Source organism: Equus asinus, chromosome 4 (assembly GCF_041296235.1).
Source record: "Equus asinus isolate D_3611 breed Donkey chromosome 4, EquAss-T2T_v2, whole genome shotgun sequence".
Taxonomy (NCBI): Eukaryota; Metazoa; Chordata; class Mammalia; order Perissodactyla; family Equidae; genus Equus; species Equus asinus.
This window is the reverse complement of record NC_091793.1, coordinates 54,264,892-54,292,050: the sequence shown is the minus strand read 5'-3', so window position 1 is coordinate 54,292,050 and position 27,159 is coordinate 54,264,892. Positions and strand designations below refer to the sequence as shown.

The window sequence follows — 27,159 nt, the reverse complement described above, 5'->3', positions numbered from 1 at the left end:
ACGAGAAATGTAGAGTGAGGAAGACAAAGACAGACTTTGCCCGCACCTTTCTGAAAGGAAAGCTGGATGCTCCCAAATACAGAAGGAGTGAGCCTCTTCTTGATTTGCCATCCCGATTCTTGGAGGTAACTGGGTTTATGTCTGATTATACCTAGAGAATTAGTTGTCTCAAGCTGAAAGTGAGCTCCATGGGTCCATGGTGCCTAAGGGGCAGACTGTGGGACCACAAGGCAGAAGGCCACAAAAATATAGTAGCTGTGTTTACTGCACAGTCTCTACCATCACACATCCCCATGTCCACCCACCCCTGAGTTTTAACATTCATATTTATATTGAATACAGCTGCAAGGGTTATCTCAAATGTGTATCTTAACGGGCAGAAGTGAAGAGAGACTTGGGGAGAAAATCCATAATTAAATCACACAACAGACAACCACTCGTTCCTCCTAAGCTTGCCGTGAATGTGGACATGGAAAAACCCACTCAGTGCTCAGTACTACGTGAGGCTGCTGACTCAGATTCAACCAACATTTACTGAGTCATGTTACCTGCCTTGCACTGTATATGAAGCTTTTATATAACTTATCTTGTTAAACTCTCAAAACCATCCTGTGGGCTGTCTTCTTAGAGCCATTATTCAGATGGAGATATTGAGCTTGCCCCGTTAAGAAGCAGCACAAATCTCAGCATGTAGCATGTGATTCTGAAATCAGCTTAGATAAAGGTGGCCAGCTGGTGACCAGAGGGCCCTGTCAGCCCGTAGGTATGCTCAGTTTGGCTCACACAATTTTTTTTAGTGTGGTGCTATATTTAAAATCTGACACATATCTTCAAGATATCAGATTTCCCATTTCTTTTGAAAACTAAGAAGACCTGGTCACGTTAGGTCAACTTGGCTACAATTAGCTGGAGCTAAGAACAGTGCAGCTGACTTGATGAGATGGGGAATATCTTCTCTTCAGTCTGCCTCACCCTCCAGCCCCTACACACACACACACACACTCACACACACACCCTACACTCCCTGAGTGCACACACAGTAAGTGGAATGGCTTCACTCACTGTGCAAACAGCCTGGCCCCGGGCCACAGAATACACCTTTGTTCTTTGCATATCCTCTACCTTAATCTCAGAGTGGCTACCCTTTTTTTTCACTCATCATCCACCAACCTCATATCCGGACTCAGCCGTTTTCACCCATTCTCAGTCTTTGAAAGTCCTCTTTTCTTTAACAGGCACTGTCAGCTTCTAAGTGACTTTCCACCGTGGTCCTTTCCATATTGTTAACACATTGAGTGGATGCCTCACTCATCTTCCAGCCGTAATGTCATTGTTCAAGGAAAGAGCAGGTCTCCTGAGGGGCTGGCTAAAGGCGAGGAGGCTGGGAAATTCCTGTGAAACTAAAAGCATGTATCTTGACTGATGACAGGCATTTAACCCTTTCATGGCACCGCTAATTATTTTTCCACGATTCATTGCTGTTTACCTATTTTATCAGGCATTTTCTACCCTCCATACCCATAAAATAGCAAAATAACTTATGCAAAAGAATTCAAAGAATCCTTTTTCCTCCTAAATTAGCAGACATGATATATTCAATATTAAAAACTATCTAAAACAAGGCAATTGTTCAATAAAAATCTCTGCATTTATTTCCACTTTCTTTATACTATTCTTCTATCCGGAAGGATGATCTGAAAAATAACAGAGGAAGGCAGTGTCCTAGGCACTCTCCTGACACCAGCTTTAAAAGCACTGCTTGAGATGCAAAGATACTTTAAAAAGAAAAAGAATGTGTTATGTTAACTAACAAGCAAAATCTTGATCACTGTATATTAAGTGTGATTCCAAAGAAATACAAAAAGAAAGGCTATAGCTGAAAAGGTCAATAGTTGGCAGAATTGTTTATTGCTAAATTCTGTGTAGCCACCTCATAAATGATCCTTTTTATACATTCATAAGCTAGCTGGTCTCAGTCTCAATCTGCCTTGCAAGGAATTCTGCTTATTAGCTAATAATGCCCTAGCAACATCCTTATGTATGTTTACTCATATACATTAATTTACTCAAAAAATAATTACAGGCCTAAAAGACTCAGTCCTGGGAGTCATACTGCTGTATGTGACAGAGCCGTCCCATGGTTTCCATGTTAACAAACTCTTTTCCATTGCATTTGATGAAAGTATTGCCTATTCTAATGTTTCTGACTCATGTAGTGGAGGCAAGACCATGGCTGAAACAAGTTCCAGTGACTGAAATCTAAGCCATCAAGCCCCTGGGCCTGCCAGAAGCTCCAGATTTTCTGATTATGTGTGCCTCTGCCTTTGGGTGTCATAAAACGCTGCCGACTCTCTTCCCCCTTAACTATTATCACTTTAAACTTATTTAAGGACGCTGCCTAAAATTACCATTGTATATAACAGTGTAGACAGCAATATAAAAAATGGATTAAATGTTTTAGATAAGTGAATACACAAATCTATCAATAAATCAGAGAAGGCAAGAAAACTGGAACTCTTCAGAAGTGTTTAAAAGAATCCTTCCATAGAAACACTAATGAATGCTCACTTCATCTGGTCTCATGAATAAGAATTCAAGGTCAGACAAGAGAAGTGTCTGATTATTAGGCAACCACTATTCCGCATTAATGGAAATAAGTCAAACTGAACTCTCAGATAATATGAAAGCCCTTTTCCTACCTTAGGGAACGGATAAAACACTAATTCTTGGCAGACTGAGCAGTGAAATTATCCACATTAGGATTAATTAACCCTCTTTGCCTAAGCACATGGTGACTGGCTGGAGGGTGGAGATGAGGGAAGAGACGGCAAAACCACAGGCAATGATGGGAGAAATTCAGTCCAGGATTTGAAATACGCCATAAGTAACCTACAATGCAGATAATTTACATGAAGAGTAAAGACAGACAAATTACTGAAAACAGCTAACTACAAATTCAGCAAGCTGTAACAGGTCCTGCAGGGGCGAAGAGTTTGCTGAAAGCTATGCTTGGGGCCACAGTATCAGCGAAGGAAGCTAGCAGTACTGAAGACAGAATTCACAAAAACGTCGTGGCTTCAACTGGAACAAAACAGCACGCTCTTTCAAGGAACGATATTGTAGAGACTTGCTGATTGATATTCTAGGAAACGAACATGAGATAATATTTTCAAAATAGCCCCATGATAATGTCAGCGAGTAAGTTCAGTTCTTATCACCATATTCTGTATTTCATGAGCCCTACTGATGTTGTACCAAGGAAAGGTGTCAGAATGTTAAAAAAAATTTTTTTTAAAGATTTTGAAAAAGGGTGCCTCCCTTCCTCCAAGGAAAATAGCTGATGAATAGCCACTGCTGACAGATAAAAACCTAACACTGCTCAGTCGTGGGAAATAAATGTCTGAAAACAGGTTTCATTGTTTCTCAGCAAATACCGAGCCAGAGGTCTTGATCCAGCATCCATCCACATACATCCAGCCAGCTTCGTCATCAGAAGAAAAGCTATGGATGATTTGAGTGGGAAAAGGCCCTCGTCAGAAACGTTAAGTAACTTTCTCCAGTAACACAGCTCATGAATTGCAGAGTCAGATCTGCAGGACCCACGTCTCCTCCTTTCCCCTCTTCCTGGTTCTATTTCTCCTCTTCTTTTAAAAACGATATAGATCATGGAGGAAATATTGCTGAGGCCTCGTTGCAAAAGTTCAAAAACTACCCCCTGGTTCCACGTCTTGCCTCCCGTTCTCTTCTCACACGCGCAGCCTTCTTGGGGGCACTCCCCCACCCCGCGTCCTTCACAGGTCTCACATGCTCTGTGACGGCTCTCCTACCCCTAAGCCAGAGTTAGGGGCTCCCTTCACTCAGCTTCTCTAGCAACCTATCCATAGCTGAGTCAGAGGATTTATTACGGCGCTGTTTTTAAACCATCTGATAACCTATCTCTTGCATGTCCACAGCACTGTGATTTCTTGGAAGCAGGGATTTCTGTCTTATCTTTGTAGATGCCATTACATCCAGCCTTTAGCAAAGATCAATAACTGTTTATTGAATAAATAAATAAATGTTACCAAATTTTTGCCTCCCTGAACAGAAAAAAACAGATAGCCAAAGTAACACGATGATACAGGATAAGGTATCTATGCTATATAAGTATTTTTCAAATTGCAAAAGCTGTATGATTCAGTACTGTGCAATTTCTGTAGTTAAAAAAATTTTTAACAAGAAAAAAGATCATGAAAAGACATAACTCTCAGACAGATAAACAGCAAATTATGCCCATGGTTTAAAATTCAGATTACTCCCTGCCTTTCCTCTCTCTGGCCTCTCCAACCCGAATACTCTTCACCCAAATACTCTTCCCTCCGTATTCGCCCCACGCCCATCCATGTTCAAAGCTCAGCTCAAACGCTGAGCCTCTACAGGGTTTTACTTTACCCCCTTGGTGACCTCAGGCTCCTTTATCACGCTCTCTTCTGAAGTCTCAGAGCATTTTATCTGGACCTCTCCTGTGCCGACCTCGTTATTGATTGTATTCTGCACATTTAAATGGACAGCTTATCTCCTCCACCTCACTCAGCAACCTGAGGGAGGGGCTCCTATCTTTATACCCTGCAGATGTCTAACAGAAAGACTTGCCCATTGCAGGTCCTTGGTAAACAGTTTTTGAATTGCTAAAACACGAAGTTTAGATTTCCTTCTTACAGACAGCAAGCTGCAAACAGACAAATCTTTCTCTGCAAAATGAGGAGGAGATCCTTTCCAGCTGGGACATTCCACGACTCGGGGAGCCCTAGGTGTGAGAGCTGGCCAGGACCATGGTTCTCTCAGATAGATCAGCAGGTGGAGGAGAACAGGGTGGAGCACGGAGCCTATCAAGAGGGATTTGTCAAGGCAGTTAGATAAGAAGGGTGCCTAACTTGGGCTAGAGGTCAGAGAAGACTTTCCAGAAGAGGTGACCCCTGACTTGAGGCTTGAAAGTTGAGTTAATCAAAGAGAAGGAAGGGCGTTCTAATCAGAATGGGCAGCATGGGCACAGGCTAGAGGTGAGAAAATGGGCCCTCTTTAGAAATGCAAGAAGTTAGAGTGTAGGCATGAGATGGGGAATGACAGAAGAGGAGGCTGAAGAGGTAAGACGTAACCAAGTCATACAGGGCTTTATATTGTGTTACCAAGCTTCTTTCTCTCCCTGGAGGAAAGGAAAGCTGTTGAAGGATTTCACGCAGCGTAGTAATATGATCACTCAGGCAGCAGCATGGGAAGTGGATTGGAGGGTCCTAGACAGGAAGTGGAATGGCCCATTATGACTATTGCAGTAATCTATGAAAAATGTGAGGAGCTTTGGAGAAGAGAACATGAAAAATAAGTAAGATTGAGATTAACTTCAGTTGGTGATTTATTAGAAATGGGAGGAAAGAGAGCAGGAAGGGAGAGGAGGCATCAAGGATAATTACCAAATTTCTGACTTGGACACCTAGGTAGGTGGTGATGTCATTCATAAAGATAGACAATGCAGAGAATAGAGGAAGTTTGAGTGGGAAGATGATGGGTGAAGACTAAGCTATGTTGAGTCTGAGTTGTCTGACAGACATCAAAGCGTCTGTTCAGTAGGCAGTTGTCACATAGATCCAGATCTCAGGAGAGAGATTTCAGAGCCAGAGATACACATTTGAGAGTCCTCATAATAGTGATCATTGAATCCATAGGAACTGATGAGAGCATCCAGGGAGAGTATGTGGAACTCGTGAAATTCTTAAATCTAAGGGCAGATAGAGGAAGAAGCTTCAGAGGAATAGAGAAGTCGCAATCAGAGAGGTAGGAGGAAAACCAAGAGAGACCAGTTCTTGGAAGCGAAAGGATGTTGCAAGAAGCAACAAGTGGCCAACACTGTAAAATGCTGCAGAGATATCAACTGAGATAGAGACTCAGATGGCGGCCACTTTTTTTAGCAATGTTGATTTTAGTGACCTTGGAAGGCAAACCGTTATTTCTGAGGAGTGATAGAAACTGAAGCCAGGCAGTGGGTTAGGGAGTAAACGGAAGTTGAAAATGTGGAAAAAATGAATGCAGAGAATTTTTAGAAGCTTGGTTTTGAAAGAAAAGTGAGAGATGGAACCAAAATTAGAATGAGACGTAAAGCTGAGAGAAGTTTGGGGGGGGAGTGTGTGTGTGTGTTGTTTGGTTGGTTAGCCTGTACAGTTGAGAGAGCCTTGTTTACATCCTGAGAGGAAAAGAGTTAGGCAGAAGTAAAGATCCAGGGGAAGAAAGATAAAAAAGGGAGGCCATTCCCTAAGGAGGTAAGTAGAGAGGGAGCCATCTGGAGATGGAAGACAGCCTCAGACGGGAGGGAGGAGGGACAACATTCCTTAGAGACTACAGAGGAGGGAATGATGGATGCAGATACTGATAGGGTTATAGGTAGTTCAGGCAGATAGTTAAGGGACTCTTAACTAATAGGACAGGTAGTTAAGAAACTTTTCCTATAAATCCTGATCAGCTGTCAGGAATGACAGAGTTAGTCATGGTAATGTGGTAACAGTTTTGAAAGCAATCATAGGACCTGTTTTCTTCAACCAAAGAAAAAAATATATATATAATAAAAATATATATATATATACATCTTAAAGAAAAAAGAGAAAAGGAGGAAAAAAGTTACATTAGAAGAGACTTATCAGACATGTTAACCGTTACAAAGCATTGAGCTTATTTGCATCCTGATTCAAACAAACTTTTTGGAAAAAGTCAAAAAACAACAGGGAGGGGCCTGCCCCGTGGCCGAGTGGCTTCAGCAGCCCAGGGTTTCACAGGTTTGGATCCCGGGTGTGGACAGAGCACCGCTCATCAGGCCACGCTGAGGTGGCGTCCCACATAACACAGTCAGAGGCACTCACAACTAGAATACACAACTACGTGCTGGGGGGCTTTGGGGAGAAGAAGAAGGAAAAGGAAGAAGATTGGCAACAGATGTTAGCTCAGGTGCCAATATTAAAAAAAAAAAAGCAACAGAGAAATGTGAAAACTGCCTGTATATCTAGTGGTATTAGAGAATTACCATTAACCTTTTTGCTGAGATAATGCTATTAGGCTTAGTTTTTTTAAGTATCCTTATCTTTTAGAGTGCACACAGTATTCACAGATGAAATAATATAACATCAAGGATTTGCTTTAAAATAATCTGGGGATAGGATGGAAGCCATAGATGAAAGAGGATTGGTCATGAATTAAGTAATGGATATATGGAGGTTTATAATACTATTCTCTCTACTTTTGTAAATGTTTGAAATTTTCCATAATAAAAAATTTTAAAACCAAAAACATATTTTTTTAAAAGCCAGAAGAAAAAATAAAGCAATCACGGGAAAAAAGATGACCAAAGACATGTAGGAAGGTGACTATGCAGCATTGTAAGACTGCCTAAAGCTGAAGACAATAAATTTGTTGTGACAAAGTTGGGTGACTCTTTTCCTAGTGGCATTCAGAAGTCTTGATGTGAGCATGAAGAAGCTGCGTTAGTACAGGGTAAGGATCTTGAAGGATCTGATGGCAGAAAAAGGTGCAAGGGATGCAATGTTATTGACTAGAGAAACACGGAACCTTCAAGCCATCATCCCGTCTAGGCTGGATAGGAAGGGATGTGAATATACAGAAGAGGCTGATGGACTAGGAGGAAAAAGGAAACGGAGGTCTCAAAGAAATTGCATAGCCAGAAAAGGGGGGTGACAAAGCTGGAAGGATAAGAGGCTGTGGTAAGCAAGCCAGTCTATGGAGTTTAAGATTTCAGTTCTGGGTGATGACAAGGTCAAGTGTAACTGTAAATGCCTATGAAGTGCCTATGTAAAAGGATAGCGGAAGTGGAATGGAGGCGAAAATCAAACTGAATTAAGATGGTTATGAAATTGTGAGGTTGGGTGCTGCATGGGTTCTCAAGGAACCTAAAATCGGCCATAATGAGAAGGCTACATTTTAAGTTCCATAAATACAAGGATTATGTCTCTCTCCCTCTCTCTCTTTTTTTAGTTAATATACACCCAACGTCTAGTACAGTGCCTGGCACAGAAAAGATGCTTCCAGACGGTTGCTGAATGCATGCATGGGAGGACTATGTCACTAAGGCTTTAACATCCAGCCTTCAAGCTTCCAGTCACCACTGCTTAGCTGGTGAGTTGGGAGTGAGAAATAGGAGTGGAGAGAACAAGTGGATGAATACGCAACAAAGTGAGACCCACAGAGCAGAAGGAGTATTAAAGGGAAAAGAGTAGAATCGAAGAGAAAAACTCAAAGGACCTCACTCTTTTATGAGTCATTTATAGCTGAACTCACGTCTGAGCTGTGCCTGAGTTAACAGCCGTCTGTAAGTGTGTGAAGGCATATTGTAAGGGAGGGGAAAGCGAGAGCGCTGTCTGCCAAGTGCCCTGCCGGAAGACTGGGCCAGGCGCACGTGGGAGTCATTCTGGATCACACCGGCCTGAGGTCATCTCCGGTTCAGAAGCCAGTGGGCAGGGCAAGGAATCCTCTAGGAACCCCACTAACTCTGTAACTGAATCGAATCAACTCCTCCCCCTGTAACCAGTCGGCCTGCCCAGGAGCCTCAGGAACTAAGCAGAATCTTTGAGAGTATAGTGGGCTCTTACAACTGGGAACATAAACCACTACCACTCAGTGACCGCTGGTTCATTTATTCAATAAATACTGAGAAATAAGGTAGTTTAAATTGAAGAAGTGATTTATAAAAGGCATAAAAAATATACGGAAAATTTAAAAAGAATCAGAGACTAAGTCAGGTTACAAATAAAATTCTTTTAATGATAATCTCAGATATTGGGCGAGTTTACCACTGGCCAGATAGCGGGCCATGTGCTTTACATAAATTGTCAGGTCTCCGTTGTAGTAGTCCAGTGACCCAGGGGTTATTAGAATTCCTATTCACAGGGAAGGAAACAGGCTAAGAGATGAACAGATTTACCCAAGACTACACAGCTAGTATGGAGCCAAGCCAGGTCTAGCTGACGCTAAACCACACGGACTCTGACCTGCTTCATTAAACCCTGGGGAGGACAGATTAGGGTGTAAACGGAGCCCCATGGAGACAGACGAGAAGACATGAGATACTGATGGTGGAGAGCCTGGGACTTTGAGGAGTTAGCGATGTAAGATAGAACTTTTAGACTGTGTCCCTGCTCTCCGCTCTTACATTCACGCCGCTCCTATTCTTGACAGAGGAAGGAAAGGCTGAGTGGGGGCCGTGTTAAGGGCAGAGAAGAGCCTCCCAGAGATCACTTAGGCTCCTGCCTATCAAAGGACAGGAATAAAAGAGAGGAACTCCAGGCCCAACGTCCTTGAGTCCCTGTTTCCTTGTCAATGAAAGAGACTAGTATGTAAATAAGAGCTTTGCATAAGCCAGACATTCTTTCAAGTCCAGTTTATCTGCAGTATGAGTCACTTCCTTTTTTAAAGCATGAATTAAAAGAGAGAGGCGCATAATCATTACCCACACAAACCTTAATAGACCTTTCTCCTCATTCAAATAGCAAGAAGGTAAAGGGCTCCTCCTTTGACAAAACAGCAACATCATCTTGCATATCCTGGACGCACAGTTCGACCGGTTAATACCTGCATTCAGAAGAGAGAAATGAACCAGTGAGATAAGCAGGCAGATGAGATGACAGAGGGAGGCCCCAGGCCCAGCCGGGTGAACCTGATACCTACAAAGAAAGCTCAAGAACAAGAAGCCCTTGAATGACTCAGGTAAGGTTTATCTCCTCCAAAAGGAAGTTTAACCCCATGTTATCCATGAGAGCAAAGAAACACAGAAACCTTTGGAGGAAGTCTCAGGGTAGCCGAAGGCCAAAAAACAGAGGAGGAAACAAGCCACCTGCCCGTCCACAGACGAGGGCTCTGCACAGGAACTGGAACTGTCAACTGAAAAACAAACATGGGATGGGATGGTACAGAAACCAAGCAGGAAAGTGGCCGGCCTCTTCCCCATCTCAGTGCTGTCGGGCGTGTCCAGCTCCTGCGGGGGATTTGTCCGGGATGGTTCATTTTTCAGGAGTTAAAGATTCTATTTGAAGAGGGAAGCAGGGAAGAAAAAAGCAAGTAAGTAGAAACTGAAGCACCTTCCCATTGCCCTGGGAACTCCAGAGACCTAATTCATCCTTCCTATACGCCCTGCACATGAAAATATGTCCCATGAGCCATAGATTCACCCAATCCCTCCAGGGTCCCCGTTTCCAATGCTGAGAGCTAACAAGAACCAGGAGCGCAAAGTGTAAAGGTCTGGGGACACCCTACGTAATAGGACAGTATTTCACTGAACAACTACCATGTGCTAAGCACTGTGCTAGTGATGCGGGGTTGGTGAGCCGAGGAGTCGAAAGAAAGATTTCTTGCACTCTCAAGATCTGGCAGTCGTGCTCCTTTATTTAGAGAATAGTGTGGAATAGCATGGGGACAGGGCCCATGGGCAGGCAGAGCTGCTGCTGTCGGCATGGGGAGAGGACTCACGGGCAGTCAGAGATGCTGCTGGCATGGGGAGCTGCTGCCCCCGCTACTGCTGCTGCTTCTGCTGCAAACATGGGTGGAGAGTAAGGCTAAATTTAAGGCATAGGTATGTGAGCCATCTCTTTACAAGACAAAGGAAAGACCATGTGAAAAAGTTAAAATGGGATCAGTGCAGCTGGGGTCTGGTTATTGGGTGGTCCCACAACTTTAGATACGAATCTGGTCATATAGATCGGCATGTAGGTGAGGATGCCCTGGGCTTCTCTCCCTGGGGCAGCCCTAATTCATACCATAAAAATCCACCGGGTCATATAGTTTGGCATGTAGACCAGGTCACCTTGGGCTTCTCTACCTGGGGCAGCCTTAATCCACATCACTAGGTGCCAAGGTTAGAAGGATAAGCAAAATAGATCATTTCTCTGTTCTGCTGGGTCTGTGGTCCAGGGGAGAGATGGACGGGGAGACGGTGGGTTCCACTGCAGCACACCCATGCGATAATTGGGGGATGGGAGGCAGGACGGGTTCCTACAGGAGCTCGAGGAGGGGAAGGTGCCTTCTCAGAGGACATGGTGTCCAAGCGGAGACCTGTAGGACGAGGGGGAGTAAAGAAAGGGCTCCACGGAAGGGACTTTGCAGGAGAAAGGAGTGGCTGTGCCTGGGTCTACGGGGCACTTGAAAGCCTTAGATCTGCCTCACGAAAGAAGGAAACTCATGTCGCTTAAGAGCGGGGCATCTTTCTCTTTTAGTGTTTTATCGATTAACCCTCGTCGTGCCCTATCAGGGAAACTCCAGCCTCTGCTCTCTAAGCAGGAGTGCTCCCTCGCTGTGCTTCTCAGGAAACCTGTGAACCAGAAGCAGACAGCACTTAGGGGCTAGATTTCAGAGCACCGGGAAGCCCTCTCCACCCCTGAAATTCTTCCTGACTTACTCATTAATGTTTTTGAATGTACTGTTAAGACCAGATAGGTGATATTTACACACAAAATAAATTTAAAAGCAAAAACACAGGAAAAACTGAAACAAAATTGAGAGTCCTGGGATCCCAGAGGCAGAATTATGAAAATAACAATGGCTAACATTTATTAAATGCTGACTCCGCACCAGGCACTTTTTCTGAGTTCTTCATTCATGTTAAGTCATTAGCTCACATAATCCTGGCTTCTACTGATATCTCTGTTTTACCGGTGGGTTAACTGAGGCACAGAGAGTTTAAGCAACTTGCCCAAGGTCACACAGCTAGCAAGTGTAAAGTCAGGATTTGAACTCAGGCCATCTGACTCCAGAGTCCATGAGCTTATCTGCAATGCTAGCCAATTTGGGCCAACAGGGGAACAAACTTTACCTCACAGTTTGGCCTCTAGTTAGTTCTGTGTGGGCTAGAGGTGAACCGCAAACCTTTCTAATGGTTCACCAAGCCACACAAACTATTCTCTGTTCCACCTGTTAAATCCTGGATGCCGAAAACGCCTGAAATGTCCGGACCCCTCTCCAAAGGCTCAGAGCCATGTGAGTTCCTTTGGAGGCCCTTGTATTCTTTCAGGGAGAAGAGCAATTTCTGGTCCCGGGGACTGCTGTTTCAGGATGACCATGATTGCGTGAGATTCATCAGGTTCCTGACGCTGAGCTCACTAAAGTTGCTTTCTGAGGAAAACTAGAAACAATCTAACTAAAAAGAAGTCATCCCCAAGTCTTGGAGGAATTAAGCTGGTGGTTGTACTGTGGGAAAGTCATCTTTAAATAATTTCTGTACTACTCAAAAGAATAACTTCACGGACAAATTTTAAAAAGTATATATATATTTTTCCTTTAGTAAAAAGTGTTCTAAGTTGAAGATTTACCTGCCTTCCCACAGGAAAATAGAGCTAGTTGATTTTTTCCACGGTACCAGCTACAGGCCATATGCTCCTACATGAACAAGATACTGAAATGTCTAAAGGAATGAGAACTATAGTTTCTCTCTATCATTGTTCTATTTAAAATTTAGTATCATCTTGTTAATTAGAAAAAAGAATCTGGGGGGAAAGTTCTTAAAAATATTATCAGTTTGCTCCTGGCTGCAAGAAAAGGACACCCCCTCCTCGAAGTTTCTGAAGGGGTGAGAACGGAGGCTTCTCTGGCTGAGGGCGCACCTGCTGCTGCGCAGAACAGCTTCGAGCCCGCAGGAGTCTTGATTCTTTTCTCTATATTCAGCTGGGAGTATAGACTGCTGCTATAATGTTTTTTTCAAATAGCAGTTGTCAAAAAAACCAAAGCCTGACCAACTTTCTTGTGCCTAGGAGTCAATAGCTCTCAGATCATCATTTCTATTTTTCCCAAATAGATCAAAGCTGGATGAGAAGTCTCAGTACAGAACTATGTAAACATTGTCAGGATAATCTAGCCTCTCTGCTAACATCACATCACCCCTGCGGAACCAGTAGAACCTTCAGGTAGAGATAAGCAATCTTCAGGCTAGCAGAGAAGCCAGCAATCCCCCGCCCGTTATCAATTGGTTTGATAATTGATAGACCAAGAAAACACTCACAGCCTGGGGGAGAGGTGGTTCTAGAAACCGGTTTCAACAGTTTCAAACCCCACTTTTTTTTAATTGGAAGGTATTTTATTAGGATCAAAGGTTTTTATTACACTTATTTATAATTACTTACGAGTTAAAAGGGGAAAAAAGTAATAACCATCTTTATCTTCAGGGGGCTTTTAACAACAGTTTAAAAGTTTTGGGGGGCCGGCCTGGTGGCGCAGTGGTTCAGTTCGCGGGCTCCGCTTCGGTGGCCCGAGGTTCACTTGTTTGGATCCAGGCGTACACCTACGCACCACTCTCAAGCCATCCTGTGGCAGGCATCCCACACATAGAATAGAGGAAGATGGGCAGAGATGCTAGCTCAGGGCCAATCTTCCTCAAAAAATAAATAAATAAAATAAAGTTTTGTAAATCAGAGAAGTTTGTATGTTTGATTATTTTAAATTATTGTGATTTCGATGCATACAAACATACAATACTAGGAATGTGAGCCTTAAAAATATCAACAACTTCCATGTTGGTTAGTAAGATCATGTTACAAAAATTCTCTCTCTTTTCATTTTTTAACAATTCTAATTTGTCACTCATAGGAATACAGAATATCTCTCTTACTCCTAGATTTTTAATATACTGACTTAAAAAACATTCCCTTCTGTCAGCTATTGGTTGATGCCCCATCTTGGAAACCAGCAGCTAAAGGAACTGGCACAAAGAGGAGCCTCTGCTCACCGAATTGTTCCATATAGGCCCGGCCACGTTTGTGAAATAAAGTGGAGAGCAAAAGGGAGGAATACCGCTGTCTCAGCCAGACACAACCCATTTGTTATTTTCTATCATTACCCACTGCTGTCAATAAGAAAGACATCCTGGCAGTCCATTAATGCACACCTCTAAGCAAGAATCTAAGTACCTAACTATAGAATGGGTATTCTAAAGAAGTAAATATTTCTATGTCTCTAAAGATTAGTAGTACTTTTCTTCTGATTTTAAATATTGAAACATTAAGATAAACATTTGGAGCCCATTTGCCGTGGGTTGATTTCCAGCTTCCAGATAGGCTCACGTAACAGGAGCCAACATACTTCCTTCCTGGGTATCAGACACTTGATTCCAGACAGGGATCTGACCTGTCTGAATGGAAGAGACAGACAGAGTTGCTACAGTCCCAGCTCTGTGTACCTGTTCTCCCCTAAAGGGGCACAGTTCATCATGCCTCTTTCTCTTTATAAGCAATTAAGACTATTTGAGATCATTCTGCATCTCCAAAATTTCAAACATCCGACTGTATCACCCCAAAAGTAGTTGAATTCAAGTGGTTCATTATTCAAGGACAAGGGGTCAAATTTATTCAGACAACAAACAAACAATTCTGACTGAATTTAACTGTTTATGGTTCGGGTTATTTTCTCTGTAAAAAGCTGATTTTCTCTCAAGCCAATTTAGCCTCTTCTCCCGAAGCCACTTATATGGGTAGACATAACTTTTAACACAAAAGCCAGCAAAATTGTCTATGTCCAAGATCTCTTCCTTGACAACCACTGCTGAATTACATTAAACACTGATTTCTCCATTTAGATAAAATTCCTAGATTGCTGGAATTCCTGGAAGAAATCTCATCCACTGTAATTTCCTTTAAGAACACAGACAGATTTTGTGCACTGATTTACCTCAGGAAATAGCTTTGTTGGTGGTTGACAAATGCTTTTGAGGGATATAGGTGGAATCACACATGAGGCCTCCACAAATACGTGCTGCTAAAACCATGACTCCATCCAGCGTTAATCAAAGAGCAGAAAAGAAGGTGTTGTGAGAAACGTTACTCAGCAAACAATGAGAGCGAATTCCACTGTCAAGGAGTAATTTTTAAATAGTTAAAACATGACTCATACAAATACAGAACAAACACAGCTTAAATCGTATTCAGTCATTGATGGCACAGCCAGAAAAGGGCAAAGCTGCTTCCAGGGGCATTTGGGGATCTGGGTATTTATAGATTTTGTAAAAGAGAAGTGTCAATAAAATTGCTGGGTTAAATACAGAACTGGTTAATGTGCTACAGGGTGACGAAACCGTAATCTTCGGGGCTGTCTTTTCTACTGGACGTAAAGCTGCAGACCAGCAGGCAGCCTCACGGAGCCTCGGCCTGTCAGGAGTAAGCAGCGTGGCAAACCACAGGGCTTTTCCTTGGATAATCATACAATCTTTGGTGGCCTTTTAAACATGTCCCCAATGTGACATTGATGGGACGCACTGTCCTCTTTTTCCCTTATTTCTGAGTTTGGGATTCTTTTTCTGACATCTCTAAAGTTATGCTTAAAACAAGTGAAAATGAGATTCTGGTACTGCAGGTCAGAATAGCCATGACTGAAGAGTAATTCCCAAATCTGGGAGGGCGATCTTTCTGGAAGTGAACTTTGACTTCAGTTCTTCTCACTGCTGAGTGGGAACAGCGAATCTCCAGCCCACAGCCTGTGGAGCTGGCCTGCCTTCTGCCTCTCCCTCCCGTGGAGCTCTCAAAGCTCACTGGCGAAGCCTTCGGTTCTCCCCTCTCTGCACTGGCACAAATGACACAAATTGCTTTCCTATTTTCAGAAGAAATCCCACACTCCGCCACAGTAACATCCAATAACTTTCACTTGGCAGAAAATGCTTCTTTCAAGCGAGCAGAAGTCCTTACCCACTGCCCTTTCCACGCATTGAAGACCAGTCGACTGCCTTTCTTAGTAACCACTCTCGTTTTACTGGACAGCCAACGCTCTCCTCCAAACGAAATGACCACTGTGCCTTTAACTCCCTCCTAGGTCTTATTTTCCAATTCTAAATTCCCTTTGGAGTCCCTTTAAATTTTCCTGAATCTGATCAATTAAAATGCTCTCCTAAAACTCTGACAAACATTGTGCTGAGGACCAGGTGCTCCCACAACTATTGAAAGACATAAGGTTAGATTTCCTTTGCCCATTTCCACCTCCTCTCAGAGTAAAAGATTAGACTCTAGTAGCAAACAGGGTGAGCACAGGTGAAAGATGCGAAGACTCAGAAGAGAATTTAAATGAAAAATAAGTAATTGCAAAACACAAGTAATTGCTTTGGGCTGGGGAGTTGTCATTTGCTGAATGTGCTGGAGTTTTTGGTGTTCTAATAATGCTTTTGCTCTGCCGCAGGACCCCTGGCACCAAGCTAGGAAGCACCAGCCTCCGCCTGCAGTCCACACTCTGGACTTCCTCCCAAATGAGTCCCATGAAGCCCAACCTCAAAGGAAAGGCCTAGAATGGAAATGTCTCATTAGCCTGGGCCTGGGCTTGTTGCCCGGCTCTGATTGGGTTCCCAGTGACTTCTTTTAGGCTTGGGGCCAGGACTTATTTTTATGTTAGATCTTGAAGAAATTTATTCAGTTCCCATACACCCTGTGGTACTGTGAAAACTTCAGCTTCATCAGTGGCAGTTTCCAAGCGGGGTGTGAGCAGAAGAGCGCCAGAGGAGAAAGAAGGACAGAGTGCCACAAAGACACTTAATGAGGGATGGAGGCACGCTTCTTTGGGTCAAAACAATCTGAGTGTTGATCTACCAGTCAATATCCGGAACCAAATCCCCACACCAGCTTGAGATAATCAGCCGCCCCAGCCTCCACGGGAAACCCTCTGTGTAGGAGGCCGGAAGGGCCAGAGGGCAGGGGACAGGCAACCTCCATTTGCTGATGGCTAACCACATTCCTAACCCTGCACCTGGCACTTCAGCTAATTTGTCCTTCACAACAACCCCCTGAAGAAGAACCGGGAACAAGAAGCCTGGAGCCACTGTGTCAGCAAACCTCCACCCTCACCTCTGATCAACTGACAAACCCAGGCCATGCCTAAAACTTGGAAAACTAATAACAGAATTAATTATACAACTAGAATAAAACTAGATTTAATTCTTCCTCTGCACTTGACTCCCATTGCAGGCTCAGTAGCAAGGACAGAAATTCACCCAAGTGAACTGCACGTGCGAAGGGTTACTCAGCAATCTTGCAGGATGAACGGTGAATGCCCCCCACTCCCCAAGGAGAGCTTGTTTTTTCTGTCTCCAGCCTCTGGCCAGACTTGGGTTGAACACCAAGGACCAACCTCTTGGTCACAACAAAGGCCCCACCCCCCAGAGGAAAGCCAACTGGGCTGGCTGGGGTGTAGCGGCCAGCCCTCTTGGGTCAGCAGACAGGAACCATCTGTACTGGAGGAAAGAGCATACCCAGGAAGCCCAAAGCCTAGGGGCTTTTGAAAAAGAAATCAACTATGCTTTTCAACACATGCTAACAAAACTCTAATCTGTGAGCCTAACAAGCCGAGGATATTGGAAGAATTTGATAGGAACAGTGAATTAAAAGCCTTCTTTACGGCCCTCCATTCCCAGTGGAAGCAACAACCTTCAACATTCATTCATCCCACAGATATTTATGAAGAGGCTGCTATGCATGAGATATCATTTCTGGGCCTGACAGCACGGAACAAGATGACAATGACGACGAACAGGCTCGTCTGTCTTCCCTATTAAAGCAATACGTGCCAATTAAAGAGAAATCATAAAACGGACATAAACTGAAAGGAGAAATCACCTGCGTCCTCCCACAGGCTATATTCTGCTTTTCAATCTATTTTCAATGTGTATGAATCCATGTGGCCATACTATTTTTCCCCAAATAACACTATAATGAACGTAATATTGTGTCATGGCTGCTTTTTCCACTTGCCATGTTGTTAGCCATACTTCCATATGTTGCAGTCTGATTAAAGGTTAATTTCTTCATCTCAAAAGTAGGAGTAGGAGCATTTGTTTTTTATTCTAACCAGTGGATTAGACCTAATAGATATGAGGAAAACAAAAAGGAAGAGTAACTGGATCTCGAGCCATTGCCCCCGCACACACACTCGCCAGCCAGGAAAGAGTAAGGGCCACAACTCCCACAGCTGCCAGTGATGCAGGGAGGCAGGTGCAGCATCCCGACAGCTGCAAGTACCTACAGGCCCTGGTTCACAGCCTGGGTGCACCGGCCCAGGCAGAGGCGGGGCAGCAGGTCCCCCAGTGGGTGTAACAACAACACACAGTCCGGCATGCTTGACCTCTGCATCAGGTTTACCCAGGAGGGAGGCCAGAGCTAAGCAGGGCGCGGTCAGGCCTCTGACAGAGAACAGCAGGACAGGCCCGGGCCATTTGGCCCTTGCTAAAGTAACCTGCAATTTCTCCCACATAATATATGACTAAAAGCCAGTCACATTCTTATTACTCAATTTCGCACTCATGCCTAAATTCAATCTGTTGTACTTCGGCAAATTTGCAAAACTGAAGGTCCAAGTCTTTAAATAATTTAAGAAAAGTCTGGTGCCCAAAGAAAGGCTCCTTTCAGGGTGGGATTTGCTCATGGGCACCAGGCCCACACAAAAGGGAACGATCCCAGGAACCAATCACAGCACCGTCTTTAGCGACTCTCTCTTATTCCACTGTACCAGTGCACCAAAGTTTATCAATTTCTTTTAAATAAAGTTTTATCTTCCAATCTTTTTACTATAACATTCCTGCAAACATCTGGTTGCTAAATCTTTGTTCACTTGCTTTACTATGGCCATAGGATAAATTCTTTCAAGTAGAATTGTCAACTCGAAGGGTATAAACATTTTTATGACTTTTACACTCATACCACCAAATTGCTCCCTCGGAGAAACTGCACCAATCTTCGTTCTCTTGTCTCACATGGACAGGTTTACTTCCTTGTTACTTTCTCTACTTCGGGTATTACCATAAAACAAAATGTTAGTTTGATATGTGAAAAAATAAGTTCACTGTTTTCCTTTGTATTCTTTTATTACTAATGAGGCTGAAAATATTTTTATATGCTTGTTTGCTATCACTTATTTCATGAATTAGCTATCCACATGCTTTGTAAATGTTCTTTATACAGCAGGAATTTTAAGCCTTTGCCTGTATCTACTTTGCAGAGACTGAGCTTTTACAAGTCACATGCTATGGATGCCGAATCATTGTTGTCCTCCTTGCCTTGTTATTTAAATGGTCCTTTCTTCCTTCGTTGGCTGCATTGATGACTTTCCTCATCATCTTTCTAAGAGACCACACGGCTCTGAAAGAGCTCAGTACCTCACTCGTGACGCGGAGGAGCCACAGGCCCGCGACATGCAGTTCTTTTCAATTTGTATGTTTGTCTCATGTTTTTCATTTCTATCACTGCAGTTGAAATAAGATATTCTACGCTGTGATTCAGTTCACCTTCTGTGAGTGTATATGTAAATATACACACCTAAGTATGTAAGTAAACATATACAATATATAACATATAAGTATACATGTATCATAGAAATAAAAGTTTTATGAAACAATACTACCCTTAATACCTGCCTTGTGTACTACTTTTTTTCCTTTTTTCTTAGGCTAGTTGAGAGCCAATTAAATTGATTTCATGAACCGTTAGTAAGATCCACCCCACGGTTGGAGAAACACTCCAATAATTGGCAAGGATCCAGATCTAGGAAGAGAGAGAAACATGAGCCTCCCCTAAAGGCCTAAGCCCTGTTCTCAGTGTCTGATTCATTAGCAGCAATGATTATCATCATCACAGTATTCTTGAGCGCTTACTTTGTGCTTGTAAGTGTCTTACATGTAAACCCTCACGACTTTTCAACAAGGTAGGAATTATTTGACAGATGAAGAAACTGAGGCAGAGAGATTAAGCTCTAACCTGCTCAAGTTCCCATGGCTAGTACATGGTAGAGCCAGATTTTGAACTAAGCCGCCCCATTCTAGAAACCCTTGTTTTCAACTCCTCCAGCCTTCCACTCACTCTGCTGCAGCTGGATGTGAGTCCAAGGACACTGGTTCCTAAGGGTAGAAGAAAACTAATCGCAAAGTTTAGCACTAAAGCTACAGACACTTTTGATGGTTCTGATAAGCCACAAGAAGCTGGGAGAGGAAGGGGATGGAGGAACAGAGTGAGAGGTGAGTGGGTTTCCACCATCAAAATAGTCGTGGACCGTTTGCAAAGAACCTGCTGTGTTCTGAAATCTTTTCTCTCCCTGCCCAAGGAGGGGTAGACAGAAGAAACGTGAGGCCAGTATAAACCAAGTGCGGAAGCAACAGTAGGACATCAGGGCTGGTTTATCTGGCAGCACTAGACAGGAACCTGAAATGAAATTCCACTGTAAACACATGTATCCAGACGTCTGTCTGTCCTATTTTTTAAAGACTCGGGGTCTATAACCTTTATTGGAATGTGTAGGTGAGGGTGGAGGGAAAGGGAGCGGAAGTCTGAATTTGCAAACAGGGACAGGAACAAAGTCCACTCCAAGCAAAATGTGTTCTTTCTGATGTTCATTGAGGCATCCACACCTCCTCCTGCCCCGGTCTTCACACAGACTCCAGGGTCCTAAAGGACAGCCTCCCAGAATTTGGGTTTTCCTAGGTCACCCACTCCAACTCTCTCTTTCTTTCCTTTGATACTTTGCTATTTGTGTTTAAGCCAGAAACTCAGCCTCTTCTACTAGAGGAAGAAGACGGTTTCATTAGTGGTGAAAAAGGCACCATCAAAGTGGCAGGAAGTCCTCATCATTCAAGTCTTTAAAAACCACCACAGTAATTCAGGCCAGCATTTAATAACATCACAACCAGGAAGTCCTTCTTTAGATCTAATCTACATCCATCTTACTGCAATTTATAAATAAACTTTGGCTTCCCACCCCAGCCCCAGAGCGCTGGATGCCCAAGGAACGTGTCCAACAGTGACTGAGCGCAGACGGAGCACAGGAGCGTTCGTTAGTTTGCATACAATGTATTGTGATCCTCAGATAGAAGGTGCCACATTTGTACAAAGCCTGCACTAAATTTTTTCACAAATTAGTCTCACAATTAAACTCCTGCTAATAGTAATTGCAACCGTTTCATTACTAAATAATTCCTATTCAGAAAAGTGCAGCTCATTCACTTATTTCATCGTTGGACAGACACGTCCAGTGGATCTTTATCTAAAGGCGCGGGGCACGGCGCTCTTGCCGAGATCAACCGGGAAGAAGGCTCTCAAACCGTCTGCACCAGAGGAAATGCGCTGAGCCTCCCAGCGTTGGTGGGAGGCGCGAGGATGGGTTTCGTGGCCGCTCATTAAGCCCCGACGCCCCCAGCTAGCCCGGGCACCGCCGCGGCGCGCTTTCTCTGACGCTCGGCGTCCCGGGGGCTTCGGCGGCCCAGCCCGGCCCTGAGCCCAACGCCTCCACCGACGCCCGGCGGCTGCGGCGCGGCCGGCCCGTTCCCCGGAGCCCACGTGCCGGCTCGGCTGGGGCCCCGGGTGGACAGGCGCGAGCGCGGCGCGGCCTGGGAAGTCCCTTGTGGAAGCCAGGCCTCGGCCACGCGGCCAGGGCAGCGCCCGAGCGAGCAGTGGGCCGCCCACGGGCCGCCCTCCTGGCGGGAGCCCACCGGCCTGGCGGCGCCACGGGCCACTCCGACTGGGCAGCAGCCCCGGCCTCGCGGCCAGCACGTGCCCACCTCCGGCCCACCGAGCGACCCCTCTCCGTGCGCTGCTGAGCACCCAGGAGTCCGGAGGCCCTGCCGAGTGGGCTCTGCGTCGTGGAGGCGAGGGCCAGCCCCCTCCCAGCGTTCCCCGCCCAGCGCTCCCCGCCTGCTGCCACGGCCCGCGGAGTCGAGGCAGGGGCTGCTCCTGCAACAGGGGAGGGGGACCGGGGCGGCTGCCGGGGCATGGGGGGGGCGAGGCGGGCGGGGACCGCTGCAGGAGGGGATGAGGGGGGCCGGGGGTGGCTCCGGGCGGGGGCGGGGACCGCTGCGGGGGTGGGGACCGCTGCGGGGGTCGGGGGCTGGGGGCGCGGGCCTGCCGGCGGAGCGCGCTGCCTGCGGGGAGCTCCCTGGTTCCTGCGGGAAGAAGGGGCCCGCGCCGGCCGTGCGTGGGCCGGTGCAGCAGCTGGAACCGGGGAAGTCAGCAGAGGCCGCGGGCCGTTTTCCTGCCACCTCTGGCCTGGACGGCCCATCGAGGGAGGTGAGGGGAGGCGTGGCTGCGAGTTGGGCAGGCGCTTGCGCTCATCCCAGCCCACTGCACGCGCGCTAGCTCAGAGGCCCGTTGTGTGGGTGAAACGAGATCATGGATGTGACGTTCTTAGTACAGTGACTGGCACATATTAAGGACTTAAGGTCACTGCTCTTAATGAATTACGATGCAGCCATCGTCCCTGGAGCAGCAAGTGATCGTTTTCCATCAACATATCCATGCCCGTCGCTGAGCTGAGGTAGCTCGTGCGCATCGCCAAAGATAACTGCAGAGGAAGACAGGCGGAGGCGGGGGTCTTGTCGAGCTTTGAATCCTCACGGCACTACAGTCCTGCGAAGAGCATTGGCTTGGAAGTCAGAAGACCCGAATTTGAATCCAGATTTCAAGACACACTAACCAAGTTACTTAACCAAAGTCTCAGTTTTCCCATCGATAAAATGGAGAGAGGAGTTGTAAAAATTAGAATTTTTATCTGCAGTCCCTAAGAAGACACATTCATGGCCTCGACAGTCTCTTGCGGTTCTCTCTCCTCTTTAGATCAATGACGGCAAACAGCATCGTTTTTCACCGGAAGGAATGAGCACACATAAAGGATTAGAGAAGCCAGTGTGTCAGCATATCCGCCGTGCTTCCCGCCGGGAAGGCCGTAGGGATAGCTGGCCCCAGCCAGACGGAGAAAGAGCAGGAATTTACTGTAATAACACACGCCCTCCCCTTCCTCCCCCCGCGTCCCCCCACCCCCCCCCCCCCCCCCCCCCCCCCCCCGCCACTTTCTTTGTCTCTGTTACCAACCAGGCAATGCCTTCCACACACACACACACACACACACACTCATTCTTGGATCTAGTCCCCCTGCTCTATATAGGTAGGCATGTGTGGCACGTGTGGCAGAAATGGCTTGAGCTTTGAGGTGGGACACATCTGTGACTTCGCAAAGGCCAATCTCCTGTTTAAACTGACCAAAGTTTTCTGAAACCCAGCCCCAGCCATTTTGGCCTTCTTTGCCAAGCCCAAAGCATGTACAGTCTCTCATCTAAACCTCTTAAGACTTCCTCGGTCTGGACTCTCCACTGCAGCACAGCTCTCCTCTGTCGATCCTCTAAGTGGCTGCCACAAGATCTACACCGATATTTTACTTCCTTCCCGACTGGAAAACAACCCCATCCTGTGAGTATGGGAGCTATTAATGTTAAAACTGCTGCTCCCACTCTAATGACAGCTTATCTTTATTCAAACATTGTGCTAAGGGCTATAGACAGATTGTTTTATTTCTTCCAACTTTAAAGTAAGTATTATTTTTCCAAGTTTGCAAATAAGGAAACAGACTCAAAGAGCTTGGATAGCCTGCCCGAGGCCATAAAACTGAAGGATAGCAGCTCTGGGACTTCAAACAGGTTATTTGGTTCATTCATTACATCCATCTATTCATGCCATCAAGAGTCAACACAGAGTTCCCGAGTGTGTGCTGTGCCAGGAACAGAGCTAGGTGTCACCTGTCAATAAACAAGATGGATGCTGCCCCCACTCTGGAGGGATTTGTCTATTTGTCTTCAATCTGATACAAATCCTGCTTCTTAACCGCCAAACGTATCGCCTCCCAAATTAGAGACCAAACAGTTGTCCTGGCATAGTATGGTGTACCCCAACCCGGAAAAGGACTCACAGCCGGACTGACCTGGGGACTATGATCTACCGAATCATCGCCCTTCACAGGCTAAAGGAAGGACTTCTGCATGCTTCTGGAAAATTCAGACTGTATTCTGGAAGTGCCACCCTTGCAGGCTGAGACCTCTGCATTCAAGCTCTGCTCCATTTGAAAACGGCCCTGACAGTGGAGGGCTGTAGGTATCTGTCACATGGTTGACCACACTCTCTTTTCCAGCACAGGGTCCTATCCTGCCCGGGGGAAGGCATTTCCAACAGATACTACACTTCCTTGTCAGACCAGCTTTGCCTCACTTCTAGGATCGTCTCTCTGTCTGTCTCTCCCATACACAGCCAGGCCAGAGAGGAAGGCTCCTAGTTAGTGTTCTAACGTGAGTTGAGAAGCTAACCCTACAATCCCCCTCTCCAGGGACTGCACACTGTATGTCGCCAGGAGCGTAGAGAATATGATATGACAGGTGCCCCTGGGATGGGAGACACTCCCACAAAACACTGTTAATTCCTTACATACCCAAATGTACCAGCCTTTCCTTCCAAGCTTAGTAGGAACATTTTAAATGGAAATACTCTTCTAAAAGGTCATATTCACAGGAAGAGCCAGTCTTTTCCTGGTGACATTTGGGGGTGGCAGCGGTAGGGAGGTGGGGGTGGAGTCCCTCGTGGCAGCCAGGACTGAAGGAGAATTTGGAACACAGGAAAAATGTACTGAAGACACCGGAGACAGATGTTGCCCATGTCAGACTCCTTATAACCAAATTTGGGCCTTGTTTTAAAAATCCTAAGTCCCTCGGACCAAGGGTACAGTAAGGTGAAACATAATAAGACCCTGCTTTCTTTGCCAACTCTTCGTTCATAATATGTCCCCGTAGATAAAAATCTGACATTTTAGAGGAAAAAAATATAATGTCCATAGTACCAAGCCATCGTATATTTTCTACTTTTCAGAAGATTTATTGTAATGTGCTGACATGCATATTATTTTGAGGAGACAACTCAAGTTTCAGAAGAGACACATTCCATGTGGATGTCCGTAAGAAAACACAGCCTGTCTCCCACGAATACGATGGGTTTCACTGGATATTCATTAAAGTGTGACTTGCTTTCAGCTTATAAATCTTGAAAACAGATTCTGGCTCCTCGTTTACTGTTTTCATTGGCTAAGTCCCCTTTTCTTTCCCCTGACACTTTATGTTTAAATATGAGACACAGCTGGTTTTGCCAGTGGGGGTTTCTGGTTTGGCTTTACAAGAAAACACAGAACAAAATCCTCAAAGATCTGCAACAGGTGTTCTATTTTCTCCTCAAAGTGAAAGAGTACATTGTGTAGCAATAAAAAGGGAATGAAAAAGGTAAGACAATGAAATACCCAACCTAGCAGGAAAGAAAATATGAGCCTTGGCTGACCGAGATCTTCAGAGCGGCGGCCATATTCTAAAGGGTAGGTAGACATCTCTGTGGGCACACTTTGTCTGTCCCCCATAAAGAAATTGCCAGTGCTAAGGACATAAACTTTAGGAAGAATGTCCAAACTCACAAATTGGAGAGAGAGTGTGTGTGAGAGAGTTTGGGGGGTGGTGATGGCAAGGGAGTGCTTAAGCAACGATTTTGAGGACATATTCCCTATCTTGTTTTTTGCTCTCACAGCGGGTACGGACTAACAATACTTCATGTGGCCTAATAAGCAACCAAGTCAAGTTCCTATCAATCCAGGGAAGTGGAACAGCCAAAGATTTGCACATAAAGGAGCCTGTACTGTTAGAGCCAGCCTTGACATGACATGTGAGTGATGCCCTACATGGGGCTTAATTTTCAGATAGCTCTTTAACCAAGGGAAATAATAAAAAGAAGAATGATGGTGATAATAGCTAACGATGATGATAGAGTGCTTAACATGGATCAGGCCCTGTTCTAAGCACTTTACTTACAGTAATTCATTTAATCCTGATAAGAACCCTATGTGCAGGCACAACGATGATCACCGTGATACAGATGAGGAAATTGAGGACTGGGGAGTTAAGTGGCCGAAGCTCATGGTCACACAACTAGCAAGGAACAAGCCTGGGTGAAACAGCGAAAGAGGAAAGTCTGGGCTCGTAACTAGGTCCTGTGGTGAATATTATTTGCCCTCTTGTTTAATGTTCTGTGTGATCAGGTAGCAGAAAACACAGGAGATTTGGTAATCTAGAGAGTCTCTAAAGATCTTCAGAAACGTTTAACCTCTGCCAAAATTCTCAGTTACTAGCCACACTAACCACTAATTATAGCAAGTACATAATAGACGTCCCTATGTTGCTGTCACTGAACAGATTAGTCATGTAAGCCTCACGTGGACCCAGTGAGGCAGGTACCATTATGATCCCATTGTCAGATGTGGAAACTGAGGCATGGAGAGGCTAAAGAACTCCGTATGTTTAGATGGCTGGAATGTGGTTTTCCCGCATTCTGACCTGCCTCCTCTGGGTTCAGAACTCAGGGAAAGGACACAACTGTTTCATTCACCCTTCATCCACATACCTGGAACACACATGTGTTGAATAATAATCAGTAATTGATGTCCAACAATTTTGTTGAACTGAATTAATACTATTAGCAGACACCAACCTGGCCACTAAAGGACACTCTTGTTTCCTGATCACGCACAAATTTGCATTGTTTTTGGAAGTGCAATGTCTCGAACTACGAAATCATTCCAAGGGGAGAACTTGTGTGTCCCCCAGCAGACTCACTCTTTTTGCTCTCTGCCTGTTGAAAGCCTACTTGTTTCTTCTGAGTCTAGGGTCCCCCCTCTGGAAGACGTTCCTGATCACTGCACCCAACAGCTGTTCCCTCCCGTGAGCTCTACACCAGAGCCCTGCAGACTCGCTCGTGCATCCGAACCCCTGGGGATCCTGGCACAAGACACATTCTGATCCCGTGGGCCTGGCATGAGACCTGAGAGTCTCCATTGTTAACATCCCAGTGACACCGATGTTCTTGGCCACAAACCACACTGAGTGGAGCAAAGCTTTATATCATTCATCATTTATGAGGGTCGGTTGAGAGCCTCACCTTGCTGGACTCTGACTTCCTTGTGGGCACCAGCTCTTTCTTATTTGTCTTCATGCCTCACACAAAATTCTACTTTAACCATTTTGAAGCTCTCTCAAAATTAGAGGAGACTGCTGGGATCTGAGACCCAATCTCATGACCCTGCTGAGGAACACTAAGGCTTGGGGAGCTTGAAAACCTCGCGCGGAGTCACCAGGTCAGCCCAAGCTCTTGCTAGGGGTTGGATTTCCAGGTTTGATTGGCTCAGGTCCTGCCTTGTGAGCCTACCATCATTTTTAGCCAGTAGGGCATTGGGAAATGGACGTGGGTGCGCATGTCAGGTGCTCACGGTGACCGGAGAATACCTGGCGGTTGGTGAGCAGGACCTGTCAGTACTACTGCACAGTAAAGAATTTTCTCACCCAAA

General features: G+C 45.3%; 1 long non-coding RNA gene across 2 annotated transcripts in view; it reads right to left on the bottom strand.

Annotated features, from left to right (window-relative positions):
• LOC123277101 (uncharacterized) overlaps positions 1-27,159 on the bottom strand; it is a 102,545-nt gene that overhangs the window by 63,121 nt on the left and 12,265 nt on the right. For both annotated transcript variants that reach the window (XR_011502710.1, XR_011502711.1), the window contains exon 2: positions 9,492-9,603. This is a non-coding gene — a long non-coding RNA (uncharacterized lncRNA). The remainder of the gene's footprint in view (positions 1-9,491; positions 9,604-27,159) is intronic.